This window comes from Lygodium microphyllum, chromosome 3 (genome assembly GCF_053477565.2).
Source record: "Lygodium microphyllum isolate KBCC chromosome 3, Lygodium_microphyllum_v1.1.10, whole genome shotgun sequence".
Lineage (NCBI taxonomy): Eukaryota > Viridiplantae > Streptophyta > Polypodiopsida > Schizaeales > Lygodiaceae > Lygodium > Lygodium microphyllum.
The window spans coordinates 67,884,825-67,898,406 of record NC_141137.1 but is presented as its reverse complement, the minus strand read 5'-3'; the positions used below and the strand labels follow the sequence as shown (position 1 = coordinate 67,898,406).

The 13,582-nt window shown below is 38.2% G+C and overlaps 1 protein-coding gene across 4 annotated transcripts in view; it reads right to left on the bottom strand.

Annotated features, from left to right (window-relative positions):
* The window catches only part of ALF4 (aberrant root formation protein), a 128,649-nt gene that overhangs the window by 85,330 nt on the left and 29,737 nt on the right, over positions 1-13,582 (bottom strand). The gene's annotated exons all lie outside the window — the stretch shown is intronic.

The following is a 13,582-nucleotide window of genomic DNA, read 5'->3' as shown; positions in this document are numbered from 1 at the left end:
TGTAAGGAGCTAGCGGCTTTGCAAAACAGGGAGAAGAAGAAGACGCAAGATATGGACTCTTTCAACGAGTCATCCGCATCCTCCTCTAACTCCGACTTAGATCCTTCGGCCCAAGGCACGGAAGGGGGTCATCTTCTTTGGAGAAAGGCAAGGAATTGGCTACCCCTCCCTTTGCTCGTTTCTAGTGTAGATGATACGGTCATCCCTTACGACTCTCCAATGTCAAAGAAGGAGAGGAAGAGGGTGATGAGGTGGGGCTGACAAGCCTCATCTATAAAGGTATACAAGTGCAAAGAATCCAAAGAGGGGATTCCCTTCCGCATCGACTAAAGTCTGGCAAGTTTTGAAATCCTAGAACTAGGATTGCCATCCAAGTTCATGATGGGTTGTTTTATGATACAACACAAGATTGACCAAGCTCATATGAGGGGACACTTTGGTGGTTTGATGGTCAAATATGTTAAGAGATATTCTTAACAAGATAGTTACATCTACTACTACGAGGCATTAGTGAAATAGAAAGCTACTACGATTCTTCTCTATTTTCAGAAGCTAGTACGATCAACATCATTTGGTTCTCTTCGAGGCACATTGGTGGTGGACTAGCCACTCATTGCTTGGATATCCATAGTTCTATTCTAACAGTCATTGTTGTATGATAAGTCCTTATCATTAGATCATTGTACTGTATCAAATCACCTATGATCTAAGAGAGGGTGTTACCAAATTAGTCAACCCATGAGTGACATGAGATTATTTAGGTATTCTTTTGGTGCTTATTTTTATTGTTTCTAACATTACTTTATGCTCAACCAACATTTTATGATTATTTTACCGCTAGCCAAACTGATCCAAATTTACATATATTTTTGTCCATTTATTTGTGAGCTCCCTCCTCAATCATTTATCACTTGCAATCATCCAAAGCAATTCATGATGGAGAGAGAAAGTAAGCACCAATGACTCACTATTGTTTGATATGTTTGTTGAAGAGTTGTTTTTCCCACTTCATCCTTGAGGTTATTGCTCAAACCACCAATCGTACATAAGAGTCACGAGTGTGATAACATTGGACATCCGAAGGGCGCTAGTAGCAATGATCATTGTTATGAACTAACGTAGTGCATATACACTAAGGACACTTCAAGGTTAGCGCAACCAAACCCTAGTTACAAGACTCAAGGTAAAAGCAACCTTCCTTGAAGACCCTGGTAATAAGCTAATACTGAAATGCATAATTTGCTACTTAATCTTGGACAATGAACATTCTTTTGGCCCCAAAACTAGCACCTCTCACGGTATTTCTTTATCTTTTATTGCGATTGGATGGAGTACATTGAGATTCTTCAATCTCCTCTGCTGATCCAAGTCTCTCTTCAAACTAATTTGCCCCTTGGTTTGCTCAAGAATTGGTCTTCAATTGTGCTCCTCGGATGATAAATTCAATCCCAAATGTATACTGGCTGAATGGCTGCTTGAATCTCCTAAAATCCTCGATTCCAATGACTGAAATTCAAGTCTCTAGCCTTCATCCTTTGAGCATGCTTCCCAACCCTAACCTTTGTTACAACTTAGAATTTACAGCAAAATTTGATCAAAATCTCCATCTCCGATGACTGAATCTGTCGAAAATTGCTAAGAAAGAATGAGAATAGACTCACAGATGAGAGAGAATGCTAAGGAGAGAGATTATTCTGAATTTCATTGTGGAATGAGGTGAAATCTGTTGCTGCCCTATCTACATAGCCCGAGAAGTTATCACCTACAACCTCGGATTGTCTAAAAGCAACCATTTGTGCCCCAACAGCTATCGCCTACTCCTCCTAAGGGTATGGATGTTGTCTCCTGTAACTATAGTGCTCATGGAGGCTGCCGAAATCCCCCTAATCAGCTGGCAACCTATTTCTCCAATATGTACCCCTAAATCTCCACATAGAATGGACTCTCTCTCTCCTTCTCAATCTCCCACCAACCTCTCTCACTTGCATGGGCAAGTGTTGCCAAGTGGTAGCTTTCCAAATCCAATTTCCAACTTTATTAGATTAATTTTCAAAATAATAAGTTTAAAAGTTAATTTAACGAATACTTATGGCTCAAAATTTACAATTAAAGTGGTTAGGCCAAATTATCATCCAAGTAAGCTTGAGCACTCATTAGCCTCGGAGCTAGAATTAATTAATTAATTAATATCAATCCCCTAGTATCACCACTAACACTTACAGCTAATTAAATGTTCTAGGCCAAATTTTGACACCAAGTACCACCTAGAACCTATTAGGTATAACTTATTATAACTTTTGGCTCTAGCAATGACAGATATCTCGAGGTCCAAGGTCCCACATTGTGAAATAACTAACTCGCACATCACATGTGCAAGTCACATTTACACATTTGATTCTCTCGTAATCAAATGCTAAGCCATCTAAATTTCACATCCTCATAATAGATCTCCCCCTTGAAATCGTTGCAATCATCTTTGACTGCACTCAAATGTGCCAAAGCAAAAACATATTACATTGGAATTGCCCAAAAAGGCATCATAATCAAAACAACATTGTCCATTGTTGCTTGACCATGCTACTACCCAAACAATTGCTGAAAATTTCCAGCTAGTATAACTATAACATGAGACTCACAGAGAATCCAAAACTTCTACCCAAAACCCATAGAATGCATCTCTCATTAGCATATCTCAACAAGTCTAACCAAACAACCATAGCAAAGCTGAAACTGAGCATAAACCATGGCTGAGCTTTCATGGCATTCATAGAACACACTACTATCCATAAAACTAGCTGAAACCCATAGAATGCATCTCTCATTAGCATATCTCAACACGTCTGACCAAACAACCATAGCAAACCGGAAACAGAGCATAAACCATGGCAGAGTTTTCAATGGCATTCATAGAACACATACTATCCACAAAACCAGCTGAATACCACTAACAACTAATGATCATTCACCAAAAACCAACAACCATAATCAATCTCTAATGATCATACTGTTGGGTGGTGTAAAGGCACTTTCGCCACTCCCGTGTATATATTTACTTGTACATGTGAACACACCCTTGCGGGTACAAGTGTACCGTACCCTGAGTATAAATACATTCTTTTATTCTTTGTGTGTACTACACTAGTACACACCCATCTCTCGAGTATCCACTCTCTCTGCATACTCTCTACTGATGAATACACCTCCTTTGACGCGCATACTACCTGAGTACTTCTGCTCGCGCCCTTCAAACTGGTATTAGAGCATCAGCAAGAGTGTGCACACTACTTGAGAACCGTGTGGGTCAGTCTTTGCATGTGCGCGTGAGCAGACAGGCAAGTCGTCACTTTTGTGTGCAGGCGACAGGCAGTCAAGACCAATCGCTAGTCTGTTTGACCAGCAGCAAACAGATGCAGGTCATGTTCTAGCAGACAGTGTGACATTAAAAGTGATATTTAATGTCACATTAAGGTCATAAGTGTGGAATGTGACATTAAAAGGAATATTTAATGTTACATTAAGGTAAATTTAGGGGAACATGCACGAGAAAGACCGTCCGGGCTCTTGGGCGCCCGAACGGGGTTAAGGGGAGCCTAGAGGTTAAGGGAGTCCAGAAATAGTAGGACTCCAGCAAGTTGACGACTGGCAAAAGGGATAAGCTTGAGGGCCAGCACTTATCTAGGCGTGGCTGGGAGGTGAAGAACACTCGTGCTTCCATCAGTCTCAAGAAATCTGTTCCCGTAATCTAACAGACAGCAACTAGCGTGAAGCGCAAGTCATGTTTTCTGCATACGACAGGCAGGAATGGCCAGTCAACGAGGTGAACAGGCCAGCAACAACCAGCAGGCGACGTCTGAAGGTCAACAGCAACACGTTCGTCAATTCTTTATTCGTTAGTTTTTTTATTTTATTATTTTCTGCAGTCCGCCCCCTACTCATTGACAAGGTTTCACGCGCGTAAGCACAGGGCTCAAATTTGTGCAGATTTATACCAGAAAACTTTGGCCTTTCAGCAAACTTGATACTATTTATGTGGAACAGTAACATCTGACCCAGAAATTGTAGACATTGTGTGCATTTGCTTCAAAATTTTGGGGCTTTTCTTATACAAGTGAAATTTTCCTCAGCTGAGCCAATTTCACTGTAATTTGTGCACATTTTGGACCCCAAAATTTGGGAGTTTTGCAGAATTTATGAAATTTCTGCAACATTTCCCAGTATTCGACACTCAAGATGATGTATTAATGCAATTGGAGCAGATTTATTGCAAAGATTTTGGGGCTTTTCGCATCAGTGATGCATCTTGAGTCAATTTGTGCTTTGACAGTGAAATTACAGAAAATTAATTGCTAAGTGGGAGAAATTTGGACTTGGGATGTAGTATTGTTGAATGCTCATTGTGCAATGAAACAATGGTACATACAGCACTTGGGTTATTGCATTTGGGTGTTACGGTGATGTATTATTGAAGTGGGAGTTGTCATTTATACATATGCATCAAATTTGATTCATGTACATGCTGTAATCAGCTCTTGGAACTAAAATTGCAGCAAAATATCTACTTCTTGGACACCTTTGGAAGTATAAGTGTGTGTGCTTGCTGTTATATTCAGCGACCTGGCTATTGGCTGAAAGTATTCAGCATTTTATTGCAATTTCTTATTGCTGAAGATAGCTGGTAGTGCATCTACATCTGACACAAAGAATCTTTTTGGGATTTGTGAATTTGATGGCAATGGCTTTGATCTTTGGAAAGATCGTATGTAGGGTATACTTTTTCTGAAGGATTGTGATGATACTTTGGCAAAACATAAGCCTCTTGTGTTATCAGATAAGGATTGGGCTAAAATGAATAAGAAAGCCATTACTTACATCAAAATGGAAGTCACAAATGATATCTTGGTTGATATCAAGGGACTCACCATTGCATATACAGTTTGGGAGAAACTAAAGGCTACATATGAGAATACAACTTCTATCAATCAGGTCCATCTCATGCGAAAGTTAGTCAAGCTTGATGAGTCTAAGCTCGCCTCAAGCATTTAAATGCTTTTACTGGTATTTTGAGTCAGTTACAAGATGCAGGCTTGCTGGCTGTTGATCCTAAGCTGAGGGCTATCTTCTTGCTCATGACCTTGCCAGATTCATGGAAAGCATTGGTTATGTCATTGAGCAACAACCCCAACTTGACATTTGATGGTGTGCATAATTCTATTCTCAATGAGGAGATTAGACATGAGGCAAGTGGGAAAAACACTGGATCAGTCTACAATGTAAGAAAACAATTGAAAAGAGATCAAATACTACAAATAAGAACAAAAATCGCAGCAAAAGCAAGAAAAAACAACAAGATGTTACTTACTATTAATGTGGACACAAAGGGCATAAAAAGCCCGATTGCATGTACTACAAAAAGAAGCAAGAACGCAAGAAGCAAGCTAATGCAAAAGGCAAAAAGAATGAGAAGGATGGCAGCTCTACCCCTAAAGAAACAGAAAAGGCAAATGTAGTATCTAATGTTGTTATTGAGGAGATAGAAGAAGATAAAGATGTTGATTTGCTAGTTGCATATTTAGATCCACATGCTATGAGAGTGGAAGACATGTATATCACTAAAAGGGATGTGATAGATACCTTGTTGTCTACTCATGATGGTTTATCATAAACATGGATTGTTAACAGTGGTGCTTCATTTCATGTAACTCCATCTTTGGAGTGTTTTTCTTCTTATGCAAAAGGCAACCTTGGGAAAGTTTCCTAGGAAATAACCATGCATGTGATATCGCAGGAGTAGGTACCATACACTTGGCTCTTGAAAATGATCAAGAATCGATTCTTCATAATGTTAGGTTGTACTTAAGAAGAGCTTGCTTTCTGTTGGGCGGTTAGACAACAAGGGTTACTTCACTACCTTTGGTGGTGGAATGTAGAAGATATAGAAAGGATCTATGCTAGTCACTAGAGACAGTAAAAAGGGAACTCTTTATTATCTTCACTACAAGGCACTTCCTGGAAAGTTTATTGCAATTGCAGAAGTGCAGTCACACATGGAGTTATGGCATAAGCGTCTTGGACACATGAGCCAAAAGGGTTTACATGTACCTTCTTCACTTGGAAGAGTCGATATGAAAAACTCAAAGCTTGACTTTTGTGATGATTGTGTTTTTGGGAAAACATATAAAGAGTTCATACTCTCATGGAGCCTCTAGGAAGGCATGTATTTTGGATTTAGTCCATTCTGATATATGTACCACGTCAATAAAAACTCATAGTGGTTTCCGTTATTTTGTGTCTTTTATTGATGAACATTCCAAAAAGCTATGGATTTACTTGCTTAAGCAAAAAAACGAGGCATTGGACGCCTTTAAAAGGTTTTATGCATTTGTTAGTACTCAAGTTTAAAACTAAAATGCATAAGAATAGACAATGGAGGAGAGTATGTATCTACAGAATTCAATAAGTTTTGCGATGTCAATGGGAATAAATAGGAGCTGTAAGCTCCTGATAGTCCGTCATCTAATGGTGTGGCTGAGCGAATGAATCGCACTTTATATGAGAAGATTTGGTGCATGCTGTCCACAGCTAATCTTCCACAATCATTTTGGAAAGAGACACTTAAAACCGCGCTGCATATTTGCAACCGATCTCCACATCATATACTTGAAAGTGGCATCCCTAAAGAGGTTTGGTCTGGCAAACCTGCTTCATATGACCACTTAAGGGTCTTTGGCTGCAAATGCTATGTACATATACCTGTCAATAGTAAAACCAAACTTGACATGAAATCCCACTGAGGCAACTTCATGGATTATGGAGATGAAGGTGAAATGGGATATAGAGTTTGGGTTCCAAGCATGAAAAATGTGCTACGCAGCCGAGATGTGGTATTTAATGAGTCAAATCTGCTGAAAAATGCCACATCTAGTGATTTGGATTTTAAAAAAAGTGAAATTTCAGCATGATCAACCACTCAAGCAGCCATCAATCTCACTGAAAATTCAGCTCCATTTAATGCTAGTTATGATAATCACTGTATCATCATTGAGCCAAATGACAATGGGTAAAAAAGGGATGCTGAAAATCAGCTTGGGCAACAAAATCAGCATGCTGAAAATGAATTATAGCTGCCTGAAAATGTATTACAACAACCTGAATATGCAATTCAACAACCAAATAATAAGTTAATTGACATTCCTTTGGATATGGATCCATTGCCTGATAACACAAATCATTGGGTGAAAAGATCTACACGTGTCAGGAGACCTATATAAAGGTTTGATCCCTTTTTGGATTGCATTTTACTCACAAGTGAGAGTGAGCCTCTCATATATAAAGAGGCATTATCATGTGAGTTAAAGACAAATGGGAGCTAGCTATGCAAGAAGAAATATAATCATTGTATTAGAATGATACTTGGGATTTGGTTCCATTGTCCACAAATAGGAAAGCTATTCCTAACAAATGGGTCTATAAAATCAAGTGTGTGTATGGCAAACCCAAATACAAAGCCAGACTTGTGGCTAAGGGTTATACACAGAGAGAGGATTGACTTTCAAGAAGTCTTTTTACCTGTTGTCAAAATGACTACTCTTCGAGTATTGTTTGGTATCATAGCATCTCTGGATCTTGAACTTGATCAAATGGATATTAGAACTGCATTCCTGCATGGTGATTTAGAAGAAGAGCAATACATGAAACAACCAGAGGGCTTTGTTATGCCAAGAAAGGAGCATTTGGTGTATAGGCTTAAGAGAATCTTGTATGGTTTAAAACAAGCTCCTAGACAATGCTATAAAAATTTTAATGCCTTCATACTCTCACATGGGTTTAAAATAAACAATGCAAATCACCACTTATATATAAAGAAGGCTGATGATGGAAACCTTATGTAATACTTGTGCTTTATGTGGATGATATGCTTATTCTGGTAAGCATAAAAGCCACGTTAATGCACTGAAAAGACAGCTGAATTCAGCCTTTTCCATGAGGGACTTGGGTGCAGCTGAACACATTTTGGGCATGCGTGTAACGAGAGATAGAGAGCAACAGCTCTTATTTTTCTCACAAGAAAAGTACATCAACAAAGTACTTGATCGTTTTTCTATGACAAACACTAAGCCACTTGGTCTTCCTTTACCACCATGCCTTAAGCTTAGCAAAGCACGCAACTCTATGAAGGGTGTTCCTTATGCTTTAGCTTATGGGTCACTCGTGTATGCTATGGTTGCCACTAGACTTAACATTGCTCACACAGTGGGAGTTATAAGCAAGTTTATGTCAAATCTTGGTAAAGCACATTGGAGAGCAATGAAATGCATCTTCCGGTACCTTAAGGCGCACAAAGAAACTGTATTTGCTATGAAAAGGGTACGTTAGATCTCCAAGGATATTTATGATGCAAACATGGCAAGTGACTTGGATACTTACAAGTCTACTAGCGGATACATATTTACCTTGACTAGTGGGGCAGTTTCTTGGTGCTCTAGATTGCAAAAGATAGCAGCACTTTCTACCACTGAGGCTGAATATATTTCAGCCACTGAAGCTTCGAAAGAAGTTGTTTGGCTTGGTCGTTTGGTCAAGGATTTTGGGCTGCCCACCAAAACACCTGTACTTGAATGTGATATTGGGTATAAAGGCCCTTTCACTACTCCCATGTATATATTTATCTATACATGTGAATATATCCTTGCGAGTGTAAGTGAACACACCCTTGCAGGTGTAAGTGTACCATACCCTAAGTATAAATACATTTTTTAATTCTTTGTGTGTACTACACTAGTACACACCCATCCCTCGTGTCTCCACTCTCTTTGCACACTCTCTACTGCTAAATGCATCTCCTTTGACGCACATACTACTTGAGTGCTTCCGCTCGTGCCCTTAACATACACTGATGCAAATGTATAGTTTCAAGCTACAATGAAAACCATACAAATCTCCATGCCAAACTACAATGACTAGTACATTGAAAAATCACCTCATAGCAAACATACTGTCAACACAGTATCTTGGATACATGCTACATACACCCAAGATCCACTATACACGAGAGTTGTCCGTTACTAGGTGGAAGTGCTAGCTCCCCCTTAAGCATCACGCAATACATAGCATCTCGATGTGTAACTTATGCTTAAATACATAGCATCTCAAGAGATCAAGCACTGTGAAATTTGCCTCTTCTAACTGACCATCTGTTTGCATATGAAAGGACGAACAAAATTTCACCACGCTATTCATGTTTTCAAATAGTCACTTCCAAAACAAATTGGTCATTCAAGGATCTTGATCACTAATGATCAACTCTAGCATGCCATGATACTTAAAAACACATGCTACAAAAATAAGTGTCCCATATGATAAATCTTTATCTTCTTTCTCATCCGAATAAAATGGTCCTCCTTATTGAACCTACAAATAACAATTTATATCCCATTATTCCCCATAGGTGTCCTAGGAAGCTCAAAGATAAAGTCCATAATAATGCTCTACCAAGACCTATCGAAATAGACAAGGACTACAATACACCTAGCATCTTTTGCCTATCATATTTCACTTTGTGACATACAATGCATATCGAAACAAACTGCTCAATATACTGTCTCAAAGAATGCCAATTAAAAAAATGCTCCAATGTCTTAAATGTAGTATCAATACCTCTCTACCCTGTGTAAAAAGAAGCATGACTCTCAATTGTCACCTTAGGCTTCAACTGCTTTGTGACACACAACCGCCCATACATCATCAAAAAACCATATCTAAGCACAAAGTGCTCATGCCTGTGGCCATTGCAAAGATGATCATATACATTCGCAAAATCGGATTCAAAAGTATACTAATCATTCATAGCATCCAACTCAATGTGATATATCATAGTAAAAGCTGAAATCTAAGGCCTATGTGATAATGCATCAGTCACCATATTCTTCTTCCTATCTATATGCACAATCTAGAAGTTAAACATACATAAGAAGTTGGCCCATCTCATGTGCTTATCAAACAACTTAATCAGAGTCAAAAAGTAGTGCAATGTCTTATGCTCCATCTGCATTGTGAAATCAACCCCTAAAACATAGTATTTCCATGTTGAAAGTGCATGAAATACAGCAAGCAACTCTTTCTCATAAACCTGCAAATTTCCCTTTGCACCATGGAAAACACAGCTCTCATATAGCACAACTTGGCCATCCTGCATTAAAACAACCTCTAGCTATTCCCATATGCATCACACAGAACAACAATGACTTCCTTAAATTAGACAACACAAACATAAGATTTGAAGTCATCTTTTTTTTTCTTCTTAAATGTTGAAATTTAAAAGGTACACCCTTCTTCTGCAAAGTATGCAGTGGAGATGCAATTTCAACAAAGTTATGCACATACTTACTATAATGGAAACATAGACACAAGAAATTGTGAATCTCATGCACATTCTTCAAAGGCCATAAGTGTATTGCCTCAACCTTTATAAGATTCATAAGAATGCCATCAACCAATATAGTATGTCCCAAAACATGAATCTCATGCAAAAAAAGCTCACTCTTCTTGCTATTTATAACCAATTTGTGCCTACGTAACTCGTTGAAAACAATGTACAAATGCTGCCTATATTTTGCCTCATTCTTTGATTAGATAATCATACTATCAAAGAAAGAGCCTACACGTCCTTTGTGTGGTTCTGAAGATGTGATCCATCATCTAGTTAAATGTGACAAGAGTATTCATAAGTCCAAAAGGCAAGACAAGAAACTCATACAATCCAAAAGGTATCTTGAAACTTGTCTTATGAACATCCTCTTGTCCAATGCAAATCTAATGATACTCACTTTTTAAATCGATACAACCAAATATGGCTACCCTTGCAATCTATCCATAATGTCATCCATCCAGGGATAAGATCTATGCCATGATCTTTCGACATTTCAAGCACTAGCTATCGCGGAAGTGATTGAGAAAAATAATCAACATACACTTTCAAAAGCGATCTATGATCCTTTTCTTAGACATGTTCTCAACGTTTTTAATATCAACCTTATACTTGGAAAAACCAAGTATGTTGAAAATGTGATTTTTATTACTTTAAAAATAGTATCAATCGATATAAGAAAAATTTTCCTTTCAATTTTATATCCAAAGTATAGGCCTTGCCCTTATGCTAAATAGTAATCACTTTAGCATGTGAATGAATCACTACATGCACACAATGATACCAAGGTATACCAAAGACACCACAACCCTCAAGCAGTGCAATGAAAAATTTTTCGCTATCCACATATCCTAAATGTGCAAGCAAACCTTCCCAATGAGCAATGTGACAAGCTCTACATGGCCCTTATATGCCATATACCAACTTTTCCCATGGGTCCGACCTCATCCTCTCTAATGACTAAACAAGCTGCCATATCCGAGGAGACAAAGTTACCTCATGCTCATTATCAAAGAAGATTAATACATTCTGATCTCTAATTTTTACCCTTTGCTCCGCACAACTTAGTAGCATCATCATTCGATTGATCCCTAACAACATTCGGCACCAAACCAACAGACATTTTGAACTTCTTTCCCTTGGGATCTCCCTGATTTTCTAATTTTCCAACTTACTATCTAATAGAATAGTCCTTAGCTATGTGACTCTCCTTTTCACAAACACATCATTTAACTACAACCCTTATTTTGACCTCTTTTAGATATGTTGTTTTTTTTAACCCTTAATAATTTCAACCCTCTCCTTGCTATTTTGACCTCTTTTAGATATGTTGTTTTTTTTTAACCCTTAATAATTTCTTATTCGATTTTTCATCCGTGACTTAGAAACCTGAATCTTTCCCATGCAACAACACATCAATCCTACTAGCTATTTCTATAAGCTGAGATATGCTAGACACAGTGGACTTAATGCAAAAATCCCCAATTCCTTTAAGCAGCCTACATAAACCCTTTTCCACATGCTCATAACGAGAAACTGGATAATAAAAAGTTATTGGTTCTTACTAAATTTGATTATTTCTATTCTTGACAATACTCAATCCAAAAAGGAAGGCCATAGAAAAAGAAATTATCAAGATATTTGTCACACAAACTTCCAAGTATTCTACTACTAGTCACATCTCATGCAAAGAAAAGTTAATTTTCCCTCTTTCTATTCTCATCTTGTAAAGAAATCAATTGTTCTTATTGTATAGTAAGTGATGCATGTACATCTTTTCATAATCTTGTGAGAAAACTACTTCTCACTCTCTAGTTGATTGTAATTGAGTTCTTCCCTAAAGGACTTGGATCGAATAGAAATAAATTCCTTGTTTTTTTTCATTTAAAAGAGGCAAAGAGGAGAGAGGGAACAATGTTTTATTATCATCTTCAACCCTCAATCTTGTCTCCATTACTTCTACATTTCCATGGCTGAAAATTACCATATTCAACTTTAAATATTTGTTCTCTTCATTTCTTGAGATATTAAGTCTTCAAAACAAATGAATATTATAATTATTAAAGATATTACATTATTCGAGGCATTTACAATGACATTCTCTCTCTTTGTCATTTCATGTGTTTTGATGGAGGAGGCAGCTCTTTCTAGAGTGTAGATTTCAATGAATTACACTTTCAGTAAGTTTTTAGCATGTTCACACTGGTTGTTCCAGTTATCCAACTCAGTCCGTTTGTTTTTTCAATGGCTGGAGACTGTTCACGTTGCCATCAATGGGGTGACCAATTTCTACATGGCCTTTAGCATTTCCTCTGTTTATTTTTTGCCAATTGCTGGTTCACCAGCATTTTAGCCCCCATCATGATAAAATTGGGCAGATTTGGAGGTTTCTGCCTATTTATAGCAGCCTCATTCAGTGGCAGCACACATCATTTTGCAGGTTTCAGCACTCTCTAACTTCCAATGGCATTCGTCCATCATTTGGTGCTTCACGCCATCATCAACATAATCCAGTGCCCTTATTGATGCTTTGGGCTGCATACAGACTAATCAGTCCATCATTTGGTGCTTCACACCATCATCAACATAATCTAGTGCCCTCACTGATGCTTTGGGCTGCATCCAGCCTGATCAGTCCACATTGTATTCGGCATTCTTTTGGAGTTCAGTGCAGATTTCTTCTTCCATTCTCTTCTTTCTTTGCAGTCTCTCTCTTCCCTTCTCTCTCTGTGTTCATGTTCTTCTTCCACTGCGCACTTTCTTAAGGCCCACCCCCTTACAGAGGATAACCTGCTACTTCCAAATGCTTTACAAAAATCTTTGTGCCTTCTAGCTTCCACCATTTGGTATGATAGGAATAACAAGTTTATGGGATCAATTGAGGTCTTCTAACTTTATATGGCTTGTCCTCTTGTACACTAAAGCCAGTTATGCATGTCTCTCCTGTTACATAGACAGTATGAGTTAGGTACACGCCTCATCATTTTGTCCTCATCCTTAGCATTCCAACAAACAGAATTTTCGCATGGAAGCATACTATTATACTAACAAATGAAAGACAAAAAACTGGCAATCAAGAAGCTAACTCGGTCCTCAAGTCAAGCAAATGATGAGAAGAACAAGACAACACTCCAGATTGAAGCACTAGCAGGTGTTATC